Raw genomic sequence first — 23,312 nt, 5'->3', positions numbered from 1 at the left:
GGAGCACACCAGCGACTGTATGACCTTGTTCCAAGACAACACTAAACAAGATCTGCATTTCTACTTTAGCCTATAGATCTTCATCAAGTAATTGAATCTTAAGAATACATGTACAATATCCAGTGTGACCATGGTGGCCTATAGCTGAAGACTTTCTCTCTAGCATCTCAGCTGGCTGCCATTTTGCAATATCTTCAAGCCTCTGGTGGATGTTTCTCATGTGGAACCACCTCTTCTGGTGTTATTGTAAGTACCAGATTCGATTGCTCTAAAGGCTCTCTATTTTGATTCAAAGATTCCCCCAACCTCTGTTCTATGGCCTTCACCTTTTCATTTATTTTCTCAGTCTCTTCTTTCTCCAAGACTGTCTTACCCTGATCTCTCCCAAAGGGGATATACAAAACTGAAATCGTCACTGAAAAAAAAATTGCATGCTAAGAGAAATAAACTAAAAGGATATCCAGAAGCACTGTGTCATTGTGTCTTCCTCCATTATCAAACATAGAATATTATTTTCATAAATCTCAAACCTTTTCCTAAGGGTATTACTTTCTCAGACTCAGCTTCCCTTCTAGACCTTAACAGTTCAGATGCTTGAGGCTTCTTAGTCTATCTGTGGCTCCTTTTTCCAGGAAGAGGTACTGTATTCTTCCTCCTTCACTAGGTCCACAAATGTTTGCTCCTCAGACTGGCAAGAACCCCTTCTCAAAGGGATTTTGATTTCTGCCTTGATTAGCAAAGTCTGGCTTTGAGAAGATTCCTTGTTAAAGAGCCATTTTTTCCCTCTACCTAAAGACAATGCCCCTTTCATCTTTGTGTGTAACAATTTTTGTTTTTCTGTAGCCTGCTGGAGGCCTTGCTGCTCAGCAGGGGTTCTGTCTAATCAGGAATCTGTGAGCTCCTAGTTTAGGAACTGCCATTGCTTTGTTTTTAAGGACAGAACTAAACATAACTACTGCTCTATTGTTTTACTTTCTATATAAGTTCTTGCTAGATTACTGTAAATTCTGCCACACGTTGTTATTCCATTTGTTGTTGTTATTAATATTTATTATTGATTTAACTTTAGTTAAACAGTCGTTATTCCTAAACCAGCTTTATACCCAAATCACTACCCAGAGACTAGACTAGGATTTATTTAATTAACCTAGAGTGCAATTCTAGGCAATAGTTCCTCCATCCTAAACCTCCAAGCCCACATAGTTTCCTCCCCATTCAGATTTCCCACATTATACTTGTTTTTAGTCACATCTTAGTTCCGGTTCATCTCTCCTAATGATTCTAAGTCTGCTGCTGCCAATCTCTGTTCTCCAACTCCTCCCACTTGCTTCCTTCTCTTCCCCTCTGGACCAGGATGTCCCACTCTATTCTCTCCATTGCTCAGTATTGGCTGATTGTTTTATTGAAAATACAGAGAACAAATGGTGGCATGTTCACACGAACTTGAGACAGCTAATGCTTAAAATAAAATCACAATGCAATGTTCAGATTGAAACCAGATAGTGGGGTAGAGAAATCAGCATTTGAATGAACAAGGGTAAATTGTATACATTCTGCAAGAACATTTTACCAGCATTTAAATTGAAAAAGAAAATGATGGGGCCCTTTTAATGATTTTTCAATTGTGAACTAAAAGAATTAATGACTAACAATAAAGATGTCCCAAAACTAAAAAAATAAAGAAATTAAAAAAAAATCATTTTTGTACCCACTTCTACATTTCTTTAACAGTTTTGCTTTTTGCCAAAATGCTTTATGTCAAATTTAAGTTTAGGAAACAATGAATTAGGTTTAATTAATTTTGACAGCCATGATAACATGCTTGTTATGATTATATAAATAAGATTTTTGTGGCTTCCATATCAGTTGTATCTCATGATTAAAACAAAGATTTCACATTGGGGCAGGAATATGCTGATTAGATGAATAACATTAAGAACAAAATTATATTGTGCTGGGTGCATCTGAATTTTATACAAAGAACAGACTCAGAGTCTAATTACTCAAGTCTCTGATTGCTTTGTAATTCACAGTTTTGATAAACGGTTTAAACATTTAATGAATTTGTGTTAACGAATTGCCACATTGAAAACCTTACTTCTGGAAATCTGAAGATTCCTTAGATTCTCATTCTTTGCATTTAACAGTGTGTGTATAATTGTTCTTAAAAAAAAACTGTCGTTAATCACTTCCACTTGAGTTGATAAGGCCTTTGCCTATTTTCTGGAAGATTTTCATTTTGACTGGATGATAATAGTACATTGCATAATGAAATTACTGCAATTCCAGTAGAAGAGAATGTCTTTATATTGTGAAAATGTCGAGTCTCTATTTAGAAAATCCAGTCAGAGGGCAAATGAAATGCCTTCCCAGCTTGTTGCCAAATTATCCACTCACAAGGGCCCATGTCAATTCACAATGTTTTCAATGCAATGGAATCTAGCAGAATATAGAATAGAAAATTTAACATTGTTAGAGCTGGGAGGAATTTGGGAGTTCTCAAACTCAAATGTCTCAAAGAGCCACGTAATTATCACAAATAAGTGACAAGCAATAGATTGCAATCAAGGAGGGATTCTTCCTGGGTTGTTTGGTGTGGAAACATGGGCTTAGTGTTTGAAAGTATTCTGATTTTGAAACTGATGCCCAAATGCAGTCTTTCTTGAGGAGCCCAGGACTTGCTACCTTCCCTCTTACCAAAGATGATTGGACCTTGGATATATGCCTGTCTCTGAGAAATGTTGTCTATGTATACCTGGCAGAGCCACGTAATTATCACAAATAAGTGACAAGCAATAGATTGCAATCAAGGAGGGATTCTTCCTGGGTTGATTGGTGTGGAAACATGGGCTTAGTGTTTGAAAGTATTCTGATTTTGAAACTGATGCCCAAATGCAGTCTTTCTTGGAGCCCAGGACTTGCTACCTTCCCTCTTACCAAAGATGATTGGGCCTTGGATATATGCCTGTCTCTGAGAAATGTTGTCTATGTATACCTGGCAGTTGACTCTTGTGACCAGTCTTGAAAATGAACAGTGACATGTTATTTTCTTAGAAAGTTTCAAGAGAAGAAGGAAATTTGCCTGATGGTAGTAGGACAGAAAGAAGTAGATACAGAGATGGAGCCAAGTTATGAAACTCACAGTTGATGAAAGGTTGTCTGCTACAACAGAGGTCCCTGGAGTGGTTAGAATTAAGACATCTGAATTCCCAGTGATAGGTAAGGAATTTTATTTAAACAGCCATCAAAATCCAAGGGAAATAAATATAGTGTTTCCAGGAATATGTGTGTGTAGTGTTAAGTTAATTGGGGATAATCGTTCCTATCTTTAGAGCTGTCCTAAAAATTACAGATTTGGGAATTACAAGAATAAGAATTACACATAGAAAGAATATTGAAGTTTGAGGGCCATGTAATACTTACAGGTCAGCTTTAGTTACAGAGTGAGACCCTGTCTCAAATAAATCAAGCATGCAAAAACAAACAAACAAACAAACACCAAATAACAAGGAGAACATGTGCAAGTATCTAGGTTATTACTTTACACAAGGAAGTCACTTAGTGCTGCCTCCCTGGCTACTTTCTTAATTGTTCTTTCCCTGCCTTGTATTGGCTTCAACCAAGGTTAGGGTGCCAGTGTTTGTGGCTTTAACTTTTTTTCTTATTAGCTAACTATTATCTGAAGCATCCCTGTCCATACCCATATTTTTCCAGATTTAGGTCTTCAGGGAAATTGATGAAAGATTCTATATCTGATTCTGGCTGCCTTTCCTCTCAGTAAGTAGTATTGGAAACAATTGCTCTAGGTAGCTGAAGTAGAAGTTGATTTAATGAGGGAATTTAATAAGGGAAGTTAAGGCATCATTTTGCTGCCAATCTCCCTGTTCTCTGGCTCTTTGCCCTATTATCTATGATGTTCTCTGAACCTTGGAGGGGTTGATATTAGGTCTCAGACTCCACTACCACTTATTCTTTGGACTTTGGCCAGTTCTGAGTCTGCATTAACTGCTGCCTGTAAGAAGCTTCTTTGATACAGGCTGTCAATGACATGAATCTCTTAATAAAAAAAAGAGGTTTAGAAGGCAACATAACCCTAAAATATTTTTGAGAAGGTTTGTTCCTTGGTGAGTACGAGTCTGTGTTTTATGGCAGGCTTGGCTTGGGTCCAACCTGTCCATTTTAGCTCTTGTGTGACATTTCCATAAGCAATCGTCAGAGACAATTGGATTGGAGTAGCTGAAGCAAAGTTCTTAGGAAAACATGCCTTTCTGGACCATAAATACAATTGCTTTTTCTGACACTTGTTTTCAGCCTTCACTGGCCACTGAATGTCACTGTGGTTCCAAGGAAATGCAATAAAGGCAAGACACCTTTGATCTTACAATGACTCTGGAGCCTGGGACATAACAAACAAACAAACAAACAAACAAACAAGGTCAAATTGGCTCCAATATTCTCTAGATGTTTGTACAATGGCTATGGTGTATCATTTCTTTTTAATAATGCATTTGTGGTAGTAAATCAATAATGGGAACAAAATACTTGAATTAAATTTTTCACATTTTCAAGTCCTATATAGTAAAAAGCAAAAAACCACAGATTGTGATTCTGGTTGTGACTAATACGGGTTAGATTCCTTCCATGGACAGGTGGAGAAACTGAACTAAAGAGAGAGGGCAGACTCAGAGGCAAAGGAGTTACCTATTAGTATCCTAAGCACATGCTGGGCTTCCAGCAAAGAAAAATCACTAACTAGTGTTTTTCCCTTTGGGAGGCAGAGACTTTGTAGAATTTCTTTCTAAACCACAGAGGTATCATACATTCTTTGGCATATAGTAGGAGTTCATAAAAATGTTTGAATGTCTTCCCATATATTACTCCTTTAGTGTAAAGGACCTCCCTCCTTTATGTTATGACCCTTTTGTTATCTCCATTATAACACTTGCAGCAGTAAGTTCTGACTATCCCTTTATATTTTGGTTGGATAATAGAGGCTAGATTGGCTTTTTATAGAGTTGTTCATGCAAAAGAGTTTTCAATTTTTTTTCTAGTTTCCCATCTACCATCTACTGGAGGGGTCACAGTAATAAGAAGAACCCTGACTGAATTATACTTTGTAAAAGCTAGAATTGGTTAGGAATAGGAGTGAAAATAATAAGTTAGTCATTCCTCTTCACACAAGAGAAAGAGGCAGGGAAAATGGATGCATAAAGATTTATTCTGGACTTTGAAAAGCAATATTTGTAGTGGAATGCTCTCCACCTATGATAGCAACCATTGCCTTACCTCTGTGTGTGTGTTTGTGTTTCTATTTTATCATTTTATTAAATTATTTTATATAATATATTCTGATCACAGTTTCTTCTCTTTCAACACTTCCCAGATGCTTCTACGTCCCCACCCAGAGGAGGTGCAACTATTGGAAGAGCTCTGGGGATGAATGACTCCAGGGAAACTGTCTTCCAGACACAACAGGACTGATGCATATATGAACTCACAGAGACTATGGCAGATAGTACTTCTCTTGTTTCTGTTCTTTTAAGACAGGTTCTCACTAGGTAGCCCAGGCTGTCCTTGAACTCACAGTGATCTACCTGCCTCTGCCTCTCAAGGGCTGGGACTAAAGGCATGCTCAATTAAAGCCCTGCTACCCAATATCTTTATAATCCAAGCAGCAGTGATCACTTCCAAGAGACCCTCAGCAAGGTCAGTTCTATTGGTAGAAGAATGGGGAAGGAGGGATGGGTAGATTAGACTGGTGGAGAGTCCAACTAGTCTTCTCCTCCTAACTGCATATAATTCTGTCTCTGGTATGTGAGATCTCAGGAGGTGCTAGAGAATGTAGGAGGAGGTGAGTTAACTTAGGGGAGGAACTCCATTTTGTAGATGTGGGGAAGTACTTATCTATACTGGGGTGGAATTATCTAGTGCCACAGCTTTTTGGGGATCACCCACACTCTTGCAAACAATTCTCTACTCATATGCTTGTAAGCAAGCTCAATAAATTCACTGATTCACCAAGCTCGATTTAAATAGAATAATTTCTTGGTTTATTGCTGGTGTTCTGCTTGGTGTAAATAGACATTTGTTCTCATCTCTGCAGGAAGTTAACTTTCTGGACGTTTTTGTCCTCCACATCATCTGTTTCTTTCTTTTTGGGGAAGTTCTTTTTTTAATTTTTCATCAATTACACTTTATTCATTCTGCATCCCCTCATAAGCCCCTCCCTCCTCCCCTCCAAATCCCACCCTCCCTCCTCCCTCTGCATGCATGCCACTCCCCAAGTCCACTGATAGGGGAGGTTCTCCTCTCCTTTCTGATCTTAGTCTATCAGTTCACATCAAAAGTGGCTGCATTGTCCTCTACTATGGCCTGGTAAGGCTGCTCCCCCCCAGGGGGAGGTGATCAAAGAGCAGGCCAATCAGATTATGTCAGAGGCAGTCCCTCTTCCCATTACTATGTAACCCAATTGGACTCTGAACTGCCCTGGGCTACATCTGTGCAGGGGTTCTGGGTTATCTCTATGAATAGTCCTTGGTTGGAGTATGAGTCTCTGGGAAGTTCCCTGTGTTCAAATTTTCTTGTTCTGTTGCTCTCCTTGTGCAGAACCTGTCCTCTCCAGCTCTTACTATTTCCCAGTTCTTACATAAAATTCTATTCACTCTGCCCAACAGTTGCCCATCAGGCTCAGCATCTGCTTTGATAGTCTGTAAGGCAGAGGCTTTCAGAGGCCCTCTGTGGTAGGTTCCTAGGTTGTTTCCTGTTTTCTTCTTCTTCTGATGTCCATCCTCTTTGCATTTCCAGATGGGGATTGGACATTTTAGTTAGGGTCCTCTCTCTTGCTTAGTTTCTTTAGATGCACAGGTTTTAGTGGGTTTGTCCTATGTTGTATGTCTATATGAGTCAGTATATACCATGTGTGTCTTTTTGCTTCTGGGACAACTCACTCAGGATGATCCTTTCCAGATCCCACCATTTACGTGCAAATTTCATGATTTCCTTATTTTTCATTGCTGAGTAATATTCCATTGTGTAGATGTACCACAATTTCTGCATCCATTCTTCAGTTGAGGGACATCTGGGCTGTTTCCAGCTTCTGGCTATTACAAATAAAGCTGCTACAAACATGGTTGAGCAAATGTCCTTTTTGTGTATTTGAGCCTCTTTTGGATATATGCCCAGGAGTGGTATGGCTGGATCTTGAGGAAGCGCTATTCCTAGTTGTCTGAGAAAGCGCCAGATTGATTTCCAGAGTGGTTGTACAAGTTTACATTCCCACCAGCAGTGGAGAAGGGTTCCTCTTTCTCCACAACCTCTCCAGCATGTGTTGTCACTTGAGTTTTTGACCTTGGCCATTCTTATGGGTGTAAGGTGAAATCTCAGGGTTGTTTTGATTTGCATTTCCCTAATGGCTAGTGAGGAGCATTTCTTTAAGTGCTTCTCTGCCATTCAGTATTCCTCTACAGAGAATTCTCTGTTTAGCTCTGTTCCCCATTTTTTAAGTGGATTACTTGGTTTGCTGCTTTTCAGCTTCTTTAGTTCTTTATATATACTGGATATGAGTCCTCTGTCAGATAAAGGGTTGGTGAAGATTCTTTCCCAATCTGTAGGCAGTCGCTTTGGTTTCTTTATTGAACTAGTTCTATTCATTTCTGTTCCCCATTCCTTCACAGACTCACTTTCTCCTGTTAGGTCTGTAGACCATATTGTTTCATGAGCTTCAGACTTGCAGAGCAAAGATCCTCTTTAATATCTTCATTGGGATGTTCAAATAAAAATCTAAAACTTTTAAGGTCCAAACTCCAAACTTGATTTTCTTTCCGCAAGTATAATTCTATTGCAACCTTCTGTATTGCAGTTAATGGACTGTTTAATTCTTTTATGGCTCACTCCTAGGGCTTTGTAGATATCCTTGGCTGTTCTCTCTCTCTCTCTTTTTTTGTTCTACCCCTCACCAAATCTTGTAGCAATTTCTTTAGTTATATGTCAAAATACATCCAGAAATGGATTTGTTCTTAATACCTCGACAACTACCATTCCGATTTAAGACATTATTTTCTCTTCTATCTAGACTCCATTATCCTTTAAATGTTCTTCCTGTTCCTACCTTTGTCTTCTCCAGTTTCTTATCATAGCAGCTATATGGCCCTCTCAATACTTGAGTCAAATTATATCATTCTTTCATAGAAAGTGCCAATAGATTTTTCTTTATCTCAGAAAAAAGTTCCCCTCATCCTGGTGAGTGTCTCCATGGCATCACTGACTTATCTGCTATTATTCTAACCTCTTCTTGTTTCCTGCACTGCATCCTCAGTGACTTTATTGCTGCTTCTAAACACATCAAGTGTTCTCATACCTCCATTATTTTGTGTTTGATATTCTAAATGTCTATAATTATCTTCACCTAAATGTGAGCTGAGATCACTTGCCATTTAAAGAGGCCTTTGCTTAAATGTTGATCGTAATAGTTTTTATGCAAGTTGTTTATTTGGGGATGTGATCTCAGGAGGCAGGATTGAAGAAAAAGAGAAGCATATAAGGGAGGTGTCGAGTTGATATAATGACTACTTAATATAGTTGACCTCAGTTATGGGCATCTGAAGTGGTTTAGGGTATGTACATCAGCATCATGTTCTGGCAATTGCAAAGGAGGCAGAATTTCTCATCAACTGCTCATTCCTTAAGTAGCAATATCTGCATAAACTGTGGGACTCAACATAGAATGACAAAGGGCCCCTTGCTGAAAGTTATTAGGAAGTCCAAGGTAGAAGTGGCAGTAGTAAGAGAAGCCTGGAGCATGAGGCAGGAGCCTCAGTGAATAGTTATTACAAGACACGGTCACATTGACTACACTTGAAGTTTCTTGAATCCTGTATGAAACTACTTACCACTGCTAAGGCTGACATATAGAACAAATCCAAGGGAATTCAGAAGTGTTGCACAAGAGGAGTCTAATGAACCTTGTCACATGTTATGCATTTTTCTATATTAATTATCTTTATAGAATTTATTTCCTAAGTACTTGTCTACTTCTTTCATTAGAATGTAAACTGTACAAAACAGAACCTATATTTTGTTTCGGTCATTGCACCTAGAACTTTCCCTAGGTCATAATGAGTATTCATTCAATTGCTGTTGAATGAGTGAATGAATGAATATATAAGATCCTTTTCTCTGAAGCCAAATGGCTTACCTTGAATCCATGAGAATATATATTAATGTGTGTCAAGGCTTCTTTCTTTGTGACTCCTCAATATTTATGTAGGGAGTTGGTTGAATTGAGTATCAGTGGTGTTTGTAGCTGTTCAGTTTGTTCTCAAACATTTTTAATGTGAGTGTTATTATGATGCAGCTTTATAGATGAGGATGAGTAAACACGGAAGAATATCCTTAAAGTAAACTAACTGTTGAACTGGAAGACAGTTCTAGAAAAGGTTAAGTTGTTAATTTTGCATTTTGATTACTGTGCTTGTACAGAAAAATTACATGGGAGCACTTGTGGCCTGTATATCCCAGACTGGTGGTCTGGGCTGTATTCAAAAGCTGACTGAGCACAAGCCAGAGACAGCAAAACAGTAAATATCACTCCTCTATGCTTTCTGTTTCTGTTCTTATTTGAGTTCCTGTCATGACTTCTTTAAGCGATGAACTGCTACCTGGAAGTCTAAGCCAAATAAATCCCTTTCTCCCAACACTGATCTTAGTCAAGAGTGTTTTATCACAGAAACAAAAAGCAAACTAGAACATGATCTGTTGTTTGTAGGGTGCTAAGCTGGCTGAGTAATGTATAGATGAAAAAATAAATACAAAGTTAAGATGCTTTCTTTGATCACGTGCTTGTAACTTTGCTTATACTTGCTGAAATAAATGTAAAGGATTACAAAGAAGTACTAGAGTAGAAATGCAAGGGTTGTGGTCAAAACAATAATTAACACAGTGGGAAATCTTTCTGACTTATCCCAGAAGACATACAACATATTTTTCATTCTGTTACAATGGTCTGTCATATTCCAATTAAATTTAGAGTTTTGCTGGAGCTAGATTTTGGAAGAGAAAGAATGATGTTCAGAAATTTTGAAGCTTAATGGTATGATATGTTTTAGTCAGGTCAGAGGAAGAATTTGAGACTGTTAACAAATCCTGTCTATTCTTTCATGGTTCTTTTTTCTCTATTCCAAATAACTAGGAAATAGTACAACACTCCTTAGAATACTTTACATATGCATATGATCATGACATCAATATGTTAAGGGGTTCATGGTACAGTTGTTTATTCCTATTTTTATTAACATCTGTTATTTTGTCTAGATTGATATCTGTTTTATTTTTTTTGTTGTTGTTGGGGTCAGCTCCTCTTTCTAGAAAAAGCTTTATGTACGGAAATAGTATATATGTATGGGTTTTACTTTTCATTTGTGTCAAATAGCATTGGTTGGCTAACAAAAGAAAGGATCTTATTTCTAAGAACACAGTGAATAGCTATCCTCCAGTTACTTGTTTAGAGACTGGTTTAGCCACTGACTATGTTGTCAAGATGAATGTGAATGTGGTGGTATATCCCATTTCCAAACTTTAGAAGAGTAAATGTGTCTTTTTGCACTACAACCTAGGGTAACCTGGGACTAAGCACATGAAATCTGTAGACTGAATAATAGGAAGGTATCAGATTTTGAAGTGAGAATGGAGAAGAGCTGTTTTCCTTACCTTGATAATATCATTACTTTATGAATATTATGAAATATATATGTACTTAAACAATTTTTAATATTCATTGACACATTGTAAACATGTAAGTATAGCTACACACAGACACACACACATATACTGATGTGACAGTTACACACATGTAGAATATACAATGACCAGGTCAGAATAATTGTCATATTACCTTAAACACATGTCATTAATTTAAAATTTCATTTGCTATTGTTATGTGTATACATGTATTTTGCTTACATATATGTCTGTGAACCACATGCATGACTGCTCCCTAGAAATGGGCATTAGAGCTCCTGAAACTCTGAGCCATCATTTGGGTGCTGGGAATTGAACCTAAGTCCTCTAGAAAAACAGTTGCTCTTAATGACTGAGTCATCTCTCCAGCTCATGTCACTCATTTGTTTTGGGAACATCCAAAATAGAAGAAAATACATCAACATGATAAAGGATGTATATGGCTATCTTATAGCTAACATTAGACTAAATTTGGAAAATGAGAGTATTTTTTCCTAAAATTTGGAATGAAACAAACATTTAATGCTCTCAATGATTATTTAATACAGTGCTCAATGTCTTAGCCAGAGCAATAACAGAAACAACTATAAGGAATAGAAAATAGGAAAAGAAGCCAAATTACCTCTAGTTTCAGATGGCAAGATCCTATACTTAAAAGATATGAAAGAATATATGAGAAAATTCTTAAATCTAATGAATATTTTCAGTAAAATATTAGGATACAAAAATATCATGGTATAAAAATCACATGCAAAATTCAGTAACTTTTCAATAGGTCAATAAACACTTGTTGAAATAAAAATTTCAAAAATACACAATTTAAAATAGCTTAAAAACACACAAAATAAACCTAGCCAAGGGGATGAAAGACCTCTGAAAAGACAGCTTTAAGACAATGAAGAAAGACATTTTTGAAAATGATACTAGAAGATGGAAAAACCTTTGATTCTCATGAATTGGCCCAATTAAATTATGAAAACATCTATACCGAGTGATCTGCATAATCAGTGTAGTCTCCATTAAAATTAGAATGTAGGACCTAGAAACGATCATCCTGAGTGAGGTATTCCAAAAGCAGAAAGACACACATGGTATATACTCACTTATATAGACCTATAAGATAGGATAAACATACTGAAATCTATACACCTAAAGAAGATAAACAAGAACAAAGACCTGGGATAAGATCAATCCTCACTTAGAAAGACAAATGGGAATGGACAATGGATATAGGAGAAAACAAGTAACAGGACAGGAGCCTACCACAGACGGCCTCTGAAAGACTCTACCTAGCAGTGTATCAAAGCAGATATTAAGATTCATAACCAAACCTTCGGCAGAGTGCAGGGAATCATATGAAAGAAGGGGGAGTTAGTAAGACCTGGAGAGGACAGGAGCTCCACAAGGACCAAATATATCAGGGCACAGGGGTCTTTTATGAGACTGTTTCTCCAACCAAGGTCCATGAATGGATGTAACCTAGAACCCCTGCTCGGATATAGCCCATGGTAGTTCAGTATCCAAGTGGGTTCTCTAGTAAGGGGAACAAGGACTATTTCTGAATTGAAATCAATGGCTAGCTCTTCGATCCCCCCCACCCCCCGCTCCCGAGGGCCTTGCTAGGCCACAGAAGATTACATTGCAGATAGTCCTGATAAGCTAGGATCAGATGGAAGAGGAGGAGGTCCTTCCCTATCAGTGGACTTGGAAAGGGGCAGGGAGGAGATGAGGGAGGGAGGATGGGGTTGGGAGGGAATGAAGGAGGGGGCTACGGCTGGGATAAAAAGTAAATAACCTGTGATTAATATGAAAAATAAAAATTATTATAAAAATAAATAAAAAATAGAATGACAATATTAACAGAACTACAAAACCAATGTCAAAATTAATGTGGAAACAAAAGTATCCTGAGTATCCAATGCAGTCAGAAATAGGAGGAACAATATTGGGGCTCACAATACCAGCTCTTCAAGTATACTACAAGGCCACAGTGACAAAGACAATGTGGTACTGACACAAAACAGATATGTAGATCAACAGTACAGAACAGAGGACTCAGTAAACCTGCACAACTACAGTCACCTAATTTTGACAGAGGTTCAAAAACATACATTGAAAGACATCCTCTTCAACAACTTGTGCTTGGAAAGCTTGATATTCACATGCATATGAAGGAAATTGAGTTAATGTCTCTCATGCTGCACAACATTCAACCCTAATTAACGGAAGACCTTAATATAAGACATGAAACTTTGAAACCTTTGAAGGAAAACATATGAAACACACCAAAATACAGGCAGAGATAAGAACATCCCTAAAGGAGCTCCAATAGTACTGAAAGGAATCCCGAGAATTCACAAATGGCATTACATAAAAATTAAAAATCTACACAGTATGGGCAACTATCAGAAGATAAAAAGGACAAGTATAACATGTCTCCTATAACATGGGAGAAAATGTTTGCCTACTATACATCAAATGTGGTTAACATCTACAATAGATAAAGAATTGGAAAAAAAAATTCAAACCCCTTTTCCCAAAGAAAACAAATTAACTCAATAAATTGAGTAATGAATTAATGAATTGAACACTTTTTAAGGTAGAAACAAAAATGGCCAATAAATATGTTTAAAGGCATTCAAAATTATGAACCATTACAGAAAAACGTTTAAGACTACATTGAGACTCCACCTCTCCCTAGTCAGAATAGCTAACACCAAGAAAAAAATGCCAACAAATGCTAGCACAAATGTGAGAATGAGGAATCCTTACATAGTTTTGATGACAATATAAACTAGAATAGCCATTATGAAAATTAGTATGAAATCTGCTGAATATCCTGAAATAAAATTTCCATGTGATACAGGTATTACACTTATGAGTATTTATGTACATCAGTCCATGCCCTATAGCTCAGAAATTGAAATAGCCTAGGTACCCATCAATAGTTTGATGGATAAAGAAAGTATGGTACAAATACATGGGGACTTCTTTTTTTTTGTATTTGAGACATAACTTTTATTATTATATAATTAGCATTTATCCAGCAGAGTTTAACAGATAACATTAAGTCATTTGTGGTAGGTGTCACATAATTAAACTGAAGTTAAAACACAGTCATGTCAGGTACTATATATGACATTTAATGACTCCTTCATACAACCCTATGTTAGTCCTAGCATTATTCTCATCTTATAGATGAAGAAACTGGGTCATAGGTGTTAAAGCATCAGAGTATTTATTTTACCACTTTCCACAAAGTTAATAGAACAACTACATATTCCAGCCTCTCTACACTTGTTGCAAATATGTGATAACATTTATTAAATGGAGACTGCAGGTAGAAATTACAAAAAAACTTTTGAGCCTAGACTTTAAAAATTTAGGGATAATCCTAACATTCTTTTTTATTTTTTTTTAACTTTTATTAATTACACTTTATTCATTTTGTATCCCCCCATAAGCCCCTCCTTCCTCCCCTCCCGGTCCCCCCTCCCCCCCTTTCTTCATCGATGCCCCTCCCCAAGTCCACTGATTGGGGAGGTCCTCCTCTCCTTCTTTCTGATCTTAGTCTATCAGTTCTCATCAGAAGTAGCTGCATTGTCAGGGTTCTAGGTTATCTCCATGAATAGTCCTTGCGTGGAGTATGAGTCTCTGGGAAGTTCTCTGTGTTCAAATTTTCTTGTTCTGTTGCTCTCCTTGTGGAGTTCCTGTCCTCTCCAGCTCATACTATTTCCCACTTCTTACATAAAATTCCATTCACTCTGCCCAACAGTTGCCCACCAGGCTCAGCATCTGCTTTCACAGTCTGCATGGCAGAGGCTTTCAGAGGCCCTCTGTGGTAGGTTCCTATGTTGTTTCTTGTTTTCTTCTTCTTCTGATGTTCATCCTCTTTGCCTTTCAGGATGGGGATTGGACATTTTAGTTAGGGTCCTCTCTTTTGCTTAGTATGTTTAGATGTACAGATTTTAGTGGGTTTGTCCTATGTTGTATGTCTATATGAGTGAGTGTATACCATGTGTGTCTTTTTGCTTCTGGGACAACTCACTCAGGATGATCCTTTCCAGGTCCCACCATTTACCTGCAAATTTCATGATTTCCTTATTTTTCATTGCTGAGTAATATTCCATTGTGTAGATGTACCACAATTTCTGCATCCATTCTTCAGTTGAGGGACATCTGGGCTGTTTCCAGCTTCTGGCTATTACAAATAAAGCTGCTACAAACACGGTTGAGCAAATGTCCTTTTTGTGTACTTGAGCCTCTTTTGGATATATGCCCAGGAGTGGTATGGCTGGATCTTGAGGAAGCGCTATTCCTAGTTGTCTGAGAAAGCGCCAGATTGATTTCCAGAGTGGTTGTACAAGTTTCCACTCCCACCAGCAGTGGAGAAGGGTTCCCCTTTCTCCACAACCTCTCCAGCATGTGTTGTCACTTGAGTTTTTGATCTTGGCCCTTCTGATGGGTGTAAGGTGAAATCTCAGGATTGTTTTGATTTGCATTTCCCTAATGGCTAATGAGGTTGAGCATTTCTTTAAGTGCTTCTCTGCCATTCAATATTCCTCTACAGAGAATTCTCTGTTTAGTTCTGTTCCCCATTTTTTAAGTGGATTACTTGGTTTGCTGCTTTTCAGCTTCTTTAGTTCTTTATATATACTGGATATGAGCCCTCTGTCAGATAAAGGGTTGGTGAAGATTCTTTCCCAATCTGTAGGCAGTCGCTTTGTTTTGATGACTGTGTCCTTTGCTTTACAGAAGCTTTTCAATTTCATGAGGTCCCATTTATTGATTGTTGCTCTTAGAGCCTGTGCTGTTGGTGTTCTCTTCAGGAAGTTTTCTCCTGTACCAATGAGTTCTAGGGTATTACCCACATTTTTTTTCTAGCCTATTTAATGTGTCTGGTTTTATGTTGAGGTCTTTGATCCACTTGGACTTCAGTTTTGTGCAGGGTGATAAGTATGGATCTATTTTCATTTTTCTACATGTAGACATCCAGTTGCACCAGCACCATTTGTTGAAGATGCTATCTTTTTTTCCATTGTATGGTTTTGGCATCTTTATAAAAAATCAGGTGTCCATAAGTGTGTGGGTTTATTTCTGGGTCCTCTGTTCAGTTTCATTGATCCACCATTCTGTTTCTATGCCAGTACCATTCAGTTTTTATAACTGTTGCTCTATAGTACAGCTTGAGATCAGGGATGGAGATACCTCTAGAAGATCTTTTATTGTAGAGGATTGTTTTAGCAATTCTGGGTTTCTTGTTATTCCACATGAAGTTGAGAATTTTTCTTTCCAGGTCTGTAAAGAATTGTGTTGGCAATTTGATGGGAATTGCATTAAATCTGTAGATTGCTTTTGGTAAGATGTTAATCCTGCCAAGCCATGAGCATGGGAGATCTTTCCATCTTCTCATATCTTCTAATTCTGTCTTCAGAGACTTGAAATTTTTTTCATACAAGTCTTTGACTTGCTCGGTTAGGGTTACACCAAGGTACTTTATGTCATTTGTGGCTATTGTGAAGGGTGTTGTTTCTCTATTTTCTTTCTCAGCCCTTTTGTCTTTTGTATACAGGAGCGCTACTGATTTTTTTGAGTTAATTTTATATCTGGACACTTTGCTGAAGGTGTTTATCAGCTGTAGGAGTTCTCTGGTAGAGTTTTTGGGGTCACTCATGTATACTATCATATCATCTGCAAATAGAGATAATTTGACTTCTTCCTTTCCCATCTGTATCCCCTTGATCTCTTTCAACTGTCTGATTGCTCTAGCAAGGACTTCCAGCACTATGTTGAAGAGATATGGGGAGAGTGGGCAGCCTTGTCTTGTCCCTGATTTCAGTGGGATTGCTTTAAGTTTCTCTCCATTCAGTTTGATGTTGGCTATAGGCTTGCTGTATATCGCCTTTACTATATTTAGATATGTGCCTTGTATCTCTGATCTCTCCAATACTTTAAACATGAATGGATGTTGGATTTTGTCAAATGCTTTTTCAGCATCTAGGGAGATTATCATGTGGTTTTTTTCTTTCAGTTTGTTAATATGTTGGATCACATTGATGGATTTCCGTATATTGAACCACCCCTGCATACCTGGGATGAAGCCTACTTGGTCATAGTGGATAATATCTTTGATGTGTTCTTGGATTCGGTTTGCAAGTATTTTATTAAGTATTTTTGCATCAATGTTCATAAGGGAGATTGGCCGGAAATTCTCTTTCTTTGTTGAGTCTTTGTGAGGTTTAGGTACCAAGGTGACTGTGGCTTCATAGAATGAGTTTGGTAATGTTCCTTCTGTTCTATTTTGTGGAATAGTTTGAAGAGAATTGGTGTTAGCTCTTCTTTGAAGGTCTGGTAGAATTCTGCGCTGAAGCCATCTGGTCCTGGGCTTTTTTTGGATGGGAGACTTTTGATGACTGCTTCTATTTCTTTGGGGGATATAGGACTATTTAATTGATTTACCTGGTCCTGATTCAGCTTTGGTAAGTCAAATCGATCAAGAAAATTGTCCATTTCATTTAGATTTTCAAATTTTGTGGCATATAGACTTTTGAAGTAAGTCCTAATGATTGTTTGGATTTCCTCAGTGTCTGTAGTTATATCCCCCTTTTCATTTCTGATTTTGTTGATTTGGATGGTGTCTCTCTGCCTTTTTAGTTAGCTTGGCTAAGGGTTTGACTATCTTGTTGATTTTCTCAAAGAACCAGCTCTTGGTTTCATTGATTCTTTGAATTGTTTAATTTATTTCTAATTGATTGATTTCAGTCCTGAGTTTGATTATTTCCAGCCGTCTACTCCTTTTTGGTGTGTCTGCTTCTTTTTCTAGGGTTTTTAAGTGGGACATTAAGTTGTTTGAATGAGCTGTCTCGAATTTCTTCTTGAAGGCACTTAGTGCTATGAACTTTCCTCTTAGCACTGCTTTCATTGTGTCCCACAAGTTTGGGTATATTGTGTCTTCATTTTCATTGAGTTCTAGGAAGACTTTAATTTCTTTCTTTATTTCTTCCCTGACCCAGCTGTCATTTAGTAACAAGTTGTTCAGTTTCCATGTATGTGTAGGCTTTTTGCTATTTCTGTTGTTGTTGAAGTCCAACTTTATTCCATGGTGATCAGACAGGATACAAAGGATTATTTCAGTCTTCTTGTATCTGTTGAGACTTGCTTTGTGACCAACTATATGGTCTATTTTAGAGAAGGTTCCATGAGGTGCTGAGAAGAAGGTAAATTCTTTTGTGTTTGGGTGTAAGGTTCTGTAAATGTTTGTGAGGTCCATTTGATTCATGACCTCTGTTAGAGACATTGTTTCTTTGTTTAATTTCTGTTTTGTTGACCTGTCCTTTGTTGAGAGTGGGGTGTTGAAGTCTCCCACTATCAATGTGTGGCGATCTATATGTGGTTTAAATTTTATCAATTTAAAAATGTGGATGCTCTCGTATTTGGGGCATAGATGTTCAGGATTGTGATGTCTTCCTGGTGGAATTTTCCCTTGATGAGTATGAAGTGTCCTTCCCCATCTCTTTTTATTAATTTTGGTTGAAATTCTATTTTATCAGATATTAGAATGGCTACTCCTGTTTGTTTCTTGGGTCTGTTTGCTTGGAAAGTTGTCTTCCAACCTTTTACCCTCAGGTAATGTCTATCTTTGTGCCTTAGGTTTGTTTCTTGTATGCAACAGATTGCTGGGTTTTGTTTATGTATCCATTCTGTTAATCTGTATCTTTTTACTGGAGAGTTGAGTCCATTGATGTTGAGAGAGATTAATGACCAGTGGCTGTTAGGTCCTTTGATTTTGATGTTGGCTGTGGTCATAACGTTGTGTGCTTGGTTGCTTTTTGTTTTACTGTAGTGAGATTATTTATTTCCTGTGTTTTCTTGAAAGTAGTTAGTTTTCTTGGGTTGTATTTTCCCTTCCAGTGTCTTCTGTAATGCTGGATTTGTTTGTAGGTATTGTTGAAATTTGTTTTTGTCATTGAATATCTTGTTTTCTCCGTCTATGAGGACTGAGAGTTTTGTGGGGTATAGTAGCCCTGGCTGACATCTGTGTTCTCTTAGGGTCTGCATGATATCCTCTAGGCCCTTCTGGCTTTCATAGTCTGTGTTGAAAAGTCAGGTGTGATTCTAATGGGTTTGCCATTATATGTTACTTGGCCTTTTTCCCTTGCAGGTTTTAGTATTTTTTCTTTGTTCTGTATACTTACTGTTTTGATTATTATGTGGCGGGAGGATTTTCTTTTCTGGTCAAATCTGTTGGGTGTTCTGTAGGCCTCATGTATTCTTATTGGCTTCTCCTTTAACTTGGGGAAATTTTCTTCAATGATGTTGTTGAAAATATTTTCTGGGCCTTGGAGAAGGGAGTCTTCTTTTTCCTCTATACCTATTATTCTTAGGTTTTGTCTTTTCATATTGTCTTGGATTTCTTGGACAGTCTGTGTCAGGAATTTTTTGGAGTTAACATTTTCTTTGACAGATACATCAATTTCTTCCATTGTATCTTCTACACCTGAGATTCTGTCTTCCATCTCTTGTAGTCTGTTGGTTATGCTTACCTCTGTAGTTCCTGTTTTCTTCCCTAAATTCTTCCTCTCCATTATTTCCTCCATTTGTGTTTTCTTTAATTTTTCCAATTCTATCTTCAGGTCTTGAGTTGTTTTGTTTACTTCCTTCACCTGTCTGATTGTATTTTCCTCTTTTTCTTTTAGTTCCTTCAACTCTGTTTCTTTTACTTCTTTCAGTGATTTAATTATTTCTTCTCTGAATGCCACAAACTGTTTGGCTGCATCTTCTCGTATTTTTTCACGAATGGCCATAATCTGCTTTTCTTTAACTTCCTCCATTTCTTTACGGATAGCCATGATCTGTTTATCTTCCTCTAATTCTTTACGTATTTTATTTGTTTCCTCTATTATCCTCTTCATCAGCATAGATGTAAGGTCATCTTCTTGATTTTTCTATTGTTCTGCATTGTCCAGGGCTGTTCGCTCCTGGATGGCTGGGTTCTGGAGATGCCATATTGCTCTGTCTTTTGTTGGTTGAGCTTTTATGCTGACCCCTACCCATTGGGCTGTTTTAGGTGTCGGCTGTTAATTTCTGTGCTTTCTGGAGTCCTAAAGTAGGGAGAATCCCCTTTACCGGAAGATGAATTTTCCTGAAGGAGTCACATGGGGACTTTTAATCAACTGCAAACAAAAGAGAAATTGTGACGGTTGCAGAAAATAGATGCAATTAGAAATTATTATAGTAAGACCTCAATATAACACCAGACACACTGAATCTACTAGAAGAGAAAGTGGGGAAGAGCCTCAAACTCATTGACACAAGAGACAATTTCCTGAATATAACACCAACAGCCCAGGCTTTAAGATCAACAATTAATAAATGGAACCTCTTGAAACTGAAAAGCTTCCATAAGGCAAAGAACACTGTCAATAGAATGAAACCATAGTCTACAGATTGGGAAAAGATCTTCAGCATTCCTACATATGACAAAGAGCTAATATCCAAAATATATAATGAACTCAAGAAATCAAACACCAATAAACAAAATAACACACTTAAAAAATGGGGCACAGAACTAAACCGGATTTTCAACAGAGGAATCTCGAATGGCCTATAAGCACTTACAGAAATGCTCAACTTCCTTGGTCATTAGGGAAATGCAAGTCAAAATGATGCTGAGATTCCATCTCACACCTGTCAGAATGGCTCAGATCAACATCTCAAGGGACAACACATGATGGTGAGCGTGTGGAGAAAGGAGAACCCTCCTCCATTGCTGGTAGGACTGTAAACTTGTACAACAACTTTGAAAATCAATCTGGCGCTTGCTCAGACAATTGGGAATAGCTTTACCTCAAGACCCAGATATACCCCTGGGTATATACCCAAAAGACATTCCACCATACAACAAGGACATTTGCTCAACTATGTTCATAGCAGCTTTATTTACAATAGCCAGAATCTGGAATCCACCCAGATGTCCCTCAACCGAAGAATGAATAAAGAAACTGTGGCACATTTACACAATGGGATACTACTCAGCTATTAAAAACAAAGAAATCATGAAATTTGTGGGCAAATGGCTGGAACTAGAAAAGATCATCCTGAATGAAGTAACACAGACCCAGAAACACACACATGGTATGTACTCACTTACAAGTGGATTCTAGCCATATAGCATAGGATGGTCATACTGTGAGGCACAGACTCAAAGAAGATAAATAACAAAGAGGATCCAAAAAAGGATGCATAAATCTCACTTGAAAGGGGATATATAATAGACAAAGAGATGAAACAAGGAAAGAGAGGGTGTGCAGTGAGTTAAGAGGGTGGAAATCAGACCTGGAGAGAGCGAGGGCAAGCGGATGGGAGGCCTATAGAAAAAAGAGAAACTGAGGGTGGGGTTATCTCTGTGACAAGTTGGAGACTTTGGTCAGGATAGGCCCTTGAGAAGATATGAGGGGACATTAAGCAGTGACTCCTAGCAGCAGAGGCCGTAGAGACTGAAGAGAATACCTTTTAACTAGATTAGTCTCCTAGTAGAGGGAGGGAGACTCCAACCCACCTACAAAAACTTCAACCCCAAAGTCACCCTGCTTACAAGGTGTGCAGGAATAAAATAGGGTAGGTAGAGCATAGATTGAGGGAATACCCAACCAATGCCTGGCCCAACCAGAGAACTACCCTATGGGACAGTGCCAATCTCTGACATTATGAATGATACTCTGCTAAGCTTCCAGACAAGAGCCTGACAGAGTTGTCCACTGAGAGACTACCCAGCAGTGACTCAAAACAGATGCCAAGACTCACAGCCAAATATTGGAGGATATGTAGGGAGTCTTGAGTCTTTCCCACTACTCCCCAAGACTCTAGAATAGGACCTGGAGGTGATAGGAGCTCCACAAGAAGACCAACAAAGCCAACTAAGCAGGACCCAGAAGGGTTTGTTGAGATGGAAGCATCAACCAATGACCATGCATGAACTGGACCTAGGCTTCCTAAAATGACGTAGCAGAGGGACAGTTTAGAATTCATGTATGTTCTCTCATAGAAGAAGTGGTGACTGCATCTGACAGTGACTCTTACCATCTTTTTGATCATTTCCCCCCGGTGGGACTGTCTTGTCATGCCACAGGGGAAGACGATATGCTCAGTCCTGAAACAACTTGATGACCTGGGGTGGATAGGAAAGGGAGCTCCCCTTTTCAGAGGAATAGACAAGGGGGGAAGGGGGAGGGAGGAGGGATGGGGTACAACCAAGATGTAAAGTAAATAAAAAAAGAAGTACAAACTAAAAAAGAAAAAGGAAAAATATTTGGATAAGATTTATTTCTTCTACGTATAAAAAAATAAATAAGCCCATTCCTCTCATTAACTTGCAAAGAAAAAGGACAAAAAATGTCAGACTGAAAGGCAACTGCCTGGTTTCTTTTGTACGTAGATTCTAGGTTTTAGTAATTTGTGTGTGTGTATGGTGTGTAAGTTTGTCACTCTACACATTGTCAAGTTGCATGTCTCTGTGTTATTTCCTATGTACAGCAAAAAGAAGTTTCTCTGAAGGGGGCTGAGTGAGGCACTGATCTATGGGTATAGCCTCAATCGCTCTCACCCTTCCTGAGGCCAAGGATTAGTTTCAGATTAGCATTGGAGTCAATGTGCAGGGCATGTCTATGGAGAGACACCTGGAACACACTGGGATTGAATGAATTCATCCAGATATCAGCCTTGTGAACAAGTACAAATACACTTGGTTAATGATGCTCAGCTTCTTCTTGGATTCCCCAAAAGCCCAAGAACACCTTTGACATAATCTGATTGGCCTGCTCTTTGATCACCTCCCCCTGAGGGGGGAGCGGCCTTACCAGGCCACAGAAGATGACAATGCAGCCACTTCTGATGAGAACTGATAGTCTAAGATCAGAGAGAAGGAGAGGAGGACCTCCCCTATAAGTGGACTTGGGGAGGGGCATGCATGCAGGGAGAGGAGGAAGGGTGGGACCGGGAGGGGAGGAGGGTGGGGCTTATGGGGGGATACAAAATGAATAAAGTGTAATTAATAATAATAATAACAAAAGGAAAAAAGATACCTAAAAACAAACAAACAAACAAACAAACAAACAAACATGCTCTGATGGTCTCCATATGAAGCTCCCTCCAAGTCTTTCTAGCTCCACCTTCTTTCATAATATTCCCTGCACTCTGCCTAAAGTTTGGCTATGAGTCTCAGCCTCTGCTTCAATACCTCGATTAGTGGAGACCAGCAGAGCTGAAAAACCTGAGCCCTGGGGGGCCCTGAAGAGAATGAAACCCCAACCAAGGACAATACATTGAGAAGACTGGCTCAGCAGTAGCCTATAGACTCAGTCTCCAAGTGGGTCCCTAGTAAGGGGAACAGGGGTTTTCTCTGGCATGAATTCAGTGGCAGACTCTCTGTTCACCTGCCCCTGGGGGGTGCAGCCTTTCCAGGCTACAGAGGAAGACAATGCAACCAATCCTAATGAGACCTGACAGGCTAGGGTCAAATAGAAGGGGAGGAAGACCTCCCCTATTAGTGAACTAGGGGATGAGGCATAGGGGGAGAAGAG

General features: G+C 38.5%; 1 protein-coding gene across 1 annotated transcript in view; it reads left to right on the top strand.

Annotated features, from left to right (window-relative positions):
- Positions 1 to 23,312, top strand: part of LOC110544812 (small ribosomal subunit protein eS25-like) — a 40,910-nt gene that overhangs the window by 903 nt on the left and 16,695 nt on the right. The gene's annotated exons all lie outside the window — the stretch shown is intronic.

The sequence above is a fragment of the Meriones unguiculatus genome, chromosome X, assembly GCF_030254825.1.
Source record: "Meriones unguiculatus strain TT.TT164.6M chromosome X, Bangor_MerUng_6.1, whole genome shotgun sequence".
NCBI classification, from domain to species: domain Eukaryota; kingdom Metazoa; phylum Chordata; class Mammalia; order Rodentia; family Muridae; genus Meriones; species Meriones unguiculatus.
Note: the sequence above shows the minus strand (reverse complement) of the source record. Positions and strands in the feature narration are given on the sequence as shown.